The sequence below is a fragment of the Schistocerca americana genome, unplaced genomic scaffold (assembly GCF_021461395.2).
Source record: "Schistocerca americana isolate TAMUIC-IGC-003095 unplaced genomic scaffold, iqSchAmer2.1 HiC_scaffold_77, whole genome shotgun sequence".
Lineage (NCBI taxonomy): Eukaryota > Metazoa > Arthropoda > Insecta > Orthoptera > Acrididae > Schistocerca > Schistocerca americana.
In genome coordinates, this window is record NW_025726533.1 from 1,067,501 (window position 1) to 1,072,500 (window position 5,000).

Genomic DNA, 5,000 nt, shown 5'->3' on the forward strand with positions numbered 1-5,000 from the left:
ATCTATGAGACGCCAAGCCGACCAAGACATCGATGGGCCCACAGTGCCCATCATTCGACCCCACCCACAAAGCCTGCGTCCTCTGTCGACCACAGCACCCCAACGCCAGCGCCTCTGCCGCACGAAATCGTGGACCGGCAATCACTCCACCTGCGCCCCACTCCAACCGCCCAACTCGCAACTCCAGCGGATGAACGGCGGACCTTTCCCGCAGTCGCAATGTGCAATCCACCCCTATAACATGCGTTTCATGAAGAGGTACGTCCAATATGCGACATTCCCGCTGTCCCTATACATGAGCTGCGAGCTGTACCAGTTACGAGCTAGAGACGCGATCGCGTTGCTCTCTGTACGAATGCCGATGCTGAGCGGTCAGCTAGGAGGCGCTCCATCCATGTCGGTACCGGTGAGCGTTGCACTCGCAGTCGCAAAAACGTACGGCAAGTATATTACTCGGAAGAGTCAATGACAGTCCACGCCCCCCTGCGTGGGAAGAGTCTTTCTAGGCCATGACCCACCGGAAGGGCGCAGCGTCCCCCACCCCAGACATGTGACGTCACACCATCGGTATTGACGACTAGACTGATTCCTTATAATCATTTGCCATACACCGGTGGAAGCTGCCGAGACGAGTAACTACATAGCGGGCTCGCCGTGTCACTAATGTACAGAGATACAACAGTTTCGACTGGAACCGGATTAAACGTATACACGGCGCTGATTAGTAATAGATAGAGCCATCAGAATACAGATAATGTATACAACTGTCCGTATACATGCTGAAAGACTCTGCTCACAATCACAACCACACGTCAGCCACACACCCTTATCACGCACTACTCTCTGCCTGTAACACGCACACAGACAATATGTAAGCACCAGCATGGAACAACACCCAGTGCATCCTCTCCGCCACATTAGACAATCCACACTGTCATAACCAGACTGGGAGGTCCACTCAGAAAACAGAATATCCCACCCACCCGACAACCACCATTGCTCAGCCAAGCCACCAACACCCACACATGTCCTACACAGGGGTGCACCCAACATCACAATACTGCCTCCTCTCACAGCACACAAACAATGGCAGGAATGAAAGACACAGGTCTGCCACAAGCATGGAATGAGAGCGCCGCCTGTCATGAGCCAAAGGTGCATCCTGACGTGGCAAATCAGATGATGCCGCAGGCATCCACTTACTATAATCACAATCAACAAACCGGCCGCCCCGCCCCCCATTAAACCTTTCCTTACAACAATGTGTACCTTAACCTAACCTATATCGTACCGTAACCTAACCTATATCGTACCGTAACCTAACCTATATCGTACCGTAACCTAACCTATATCGTACCGTAACCTAACCTATATCGTACCGTAACCTAACCTATATCGTACCGTAACCTAACCTATATCGTACCGTAACCTAACCTATATCGTACCGTAACCTAACCTATATCGTACCGTAACCTAACCTATATCGTACCGTAACCTAACCTATATCGTACCGTAACCTAACCTATATCGTACCGTAACCTAACCTATATCGTACCGTAACCTAACCTATATCGTACCGTAACCTAACCTATATCGTACCGTAACCTAACCTATATCGTACCGTAACCTAACCTATATCGTACCGTAACCTAACCTATGTCGTACCGTAACCTAACCTATGTCGTACCGTAACCTAACCTATATCGTACCGTAACCTAACCTATATCGTACCGTAACCTAACCTATGTCGTACCGTAACCTAACCTATGTCGTACCGTAACCTAACCTATGTCGTACCGTAACCTAACCTATGTCGTACCGTAACCTAACCTATGTCGTACCGTAACCTAACCTATGTCGTACCGTAACCTAACCTATGTCGTACCGTAACCTAACCTATGTCGTACCGTAACCTAACCTATGTCGTACCGTAACCTAACCTATGTCGTACCGTAACCTAACCTATGTCGTACCGTAACCTAACCTATGTCGTACCGTAACCTAACCTATGTCGTACCGTAACCTAACCTATGTCGTACCGTAACCTAACCTATGTCGTACCGTAACCTAACCTATGTCGTACCGTAACCTAACCTATGTCGTACCGTAACCTAACCTATGTCGTACCGTAACCTAACCTATGTCGTACCGTAACCTAACCTATGTCGTACCGTAACCTAACCTATGTCGTACCGTAACCTAACCTATGTCGTACCTTAACCTAACCTATGTCGTACCTTAACCTAACCTATGTCGTACCTTAACCTAACCTATGTCGTACCTTAACCTAACCTATGTCGTACCTTAACCTAACCTGTATTGCGCCTTAACCTAACCTGTATTGCGCCTTAACCTAACCTGTATTGCGCCTTAACCTAACCTGTATTGCGCCTTAACCTAACCTGTATTGCGCCTTAACCTAACCTGTATTGCGCCTTAACCTAACCTGTATTGCGCCTTAACCTAACCTGTATTGCGCCTTAACCTAACCTGTATTGCGCCTTAACCTAACCTGTATTGCGCCTTAACCTAACCTGTATTGCGCCTTAACCTAACCTGTATTGCGCCTTAACCTAACCTGTATTGCGCCTTAACCTAACCTGTATTGCGCCTTAACCTAACCTGTATTGCGCCTTAACCTAACCTGTATTGCGCCTTAACCTAACCTGTATTGCGCCTTAACCTAACCTGTATTGCGCCTTAACCTAACCTGTATTGCGCCTTAACCTAACCTGTATTGCGCCTTAACCTAACCTGTATTGCGCCTTAACCTAACCTGTATTGCGCCTTAACCTAACCTGTATGGCGCCTTAACCTAACCTGTATGGCGCCTTAACGTAACCTGTATTGCGCCTTAACGTAACCTGTATTGCGCCTTAACGTAACCTATATTGCGCCTTAACGTAACCTATATTGCGCCTTAACCTAACCTATATTGCGCCTTAACGTAACCTATATTGCGCCTTAACGTAACCTATATTGCGCCTTAACCTAACCTATATTGCGCCTTAACCTAACCTATATTGCGCCTTAACCTAACCTATATTGCGCCTTAACCTAACCTATATTGCGCCTTAACCTAACCTATATTGCGCCTTAACCTAACCTATATTGCGCCTTAACCTAACCTATATTGCGCCTTAACCTAACCTATATTGCGCCTTAACGTAACCTATATTGCGCCTTAACGTAACCTATATTGCGCCTTAACGTAACCTATATTGCGCCTTAACCTAACCTATATTGCGCCTTAACCTAACCTATATTGCGCCTTAACCTAACCTATATTGCGCCTTAACCTAACCTATATTGCGCCTTAACGTAACCTATATTGCGCCTTAACGTAACCTATATTGCGCCTTAACGTAACCTATATTGCGCCTTAACGTAACCTATATTGCGCCTTAACGTAACCTATATTGCGCCTTAACGTAACCTATATTGCGCCTTAACGTAACCTATATTGCGCCTTAACGTAACCTATATTGCGCCTTAATGTAACCTATATTGCGCCTTAATGTAACCTATATTGCGCCTTAATGTAACCTATATTGCGCCTTAACGTAACCTACGTTGCGCCTTAACGTAACCTACGTTGCGCCTTAACGTAACCTACGTTGCGCCTTAACGTAACCTACGTTGCGCCTTAACGTAACCTACGTTGCGCCGTAACGTAACACACGTTGGGCCTTAACCCAACACACGTTGGGCCTTAACCCAACACACGTTGGGCCTTAACCCAACACACGTTGGGCCTTAACCCAACACACGTTGGGCCTTAACCCAACACACGTTGGGCCTTAACCCAACACACGTTGGGCCTTAACCCAACACACGTTGGGCCTTAACCCAACACACGTTGGGCCTTAACCCAACACACGTTGGGCCTTAACCCAACACACGTTGGGCCTTAACCCAACACACGTTGGGCCTTAACCCAACACACGTTGGGCCTTAACCCAACACACGTTGGGCCTTAACCCAACACACGTTGGGCCTTAACCTGCTCTGTAATTGTCATACGACGCGTTAAATTAGTGTAGTGTTGCCTAACTGCAACCCCCGCAATATAGTTTGCTACTCGCACTGCCCGGTCCCCAGTGTATCGCTTCATGTTAAACACCTTGCAGCTATACACTGTAATGTGGATGGCAGCAGGACGTACATGCTCAATGCCCTTTGCAGTTGTTCATTGGCATTTGCAGTTGTTCATTGGCATTTGCATGGCGAAGCACTTAGCCTACGCTGTGGTACGGCCTGTGTCAACTGTCCGCTGATGTTGTACGTCCAAATCACACACTGTACTGCACATTGGTCCTCATGTACTGAATGATACATCGTGGTACATGTGACCGTACAACGACTGCGCCAACAACGGCGAACCATGCGGTCCAAATGTTGTGCACTCAGCTACGTGTCGTCTCCCTATAAGAGCTGGATTGCAGTGTGGTATGCCCTGGATGGCGATCAGCATGAGCCGTCTGTTGATGTAGTGGCGCGTGTTGTCAGACGTAGTCGTCTCTTCTCACACACCGTGATAGCATGGTGCACTGCGTTCCACATCTGCGACATGCGACAGAGGCCGGTTGACAGTCGTTCGCGCAATGGACATCGCATACGTACGGGGGCCACCTTCCACGTGTTCGCGAAGCGTGCACATGTTGTTGCGTGTATGTGGGCAGACATAGTGTGTCGTGACACCTGACACAGGCATGCAACAATCGTTGAATTTGCAAATGGCGATGGACGCCTACGTTTGCTGGTGACGTTACGCAAATGAACAACTGGTAAACCGTTGTGGTGCGGTTGTTCTCGCTAGAGGTGAATCAGTGATGGCGACGATCGGTTGAGCTACCAACCGGTTGTTCCAGCGATACCCACCATGCCCACGAACGTGAATGGCATCTGGGTGTGAAGCGATACGCGGCGGTGGCTGGGTGGGACCGTCCCCGGCCGGTGAGGGGGGGCCTCCCGGCGTGCTGGCCGCGCGGTGCGTGGGC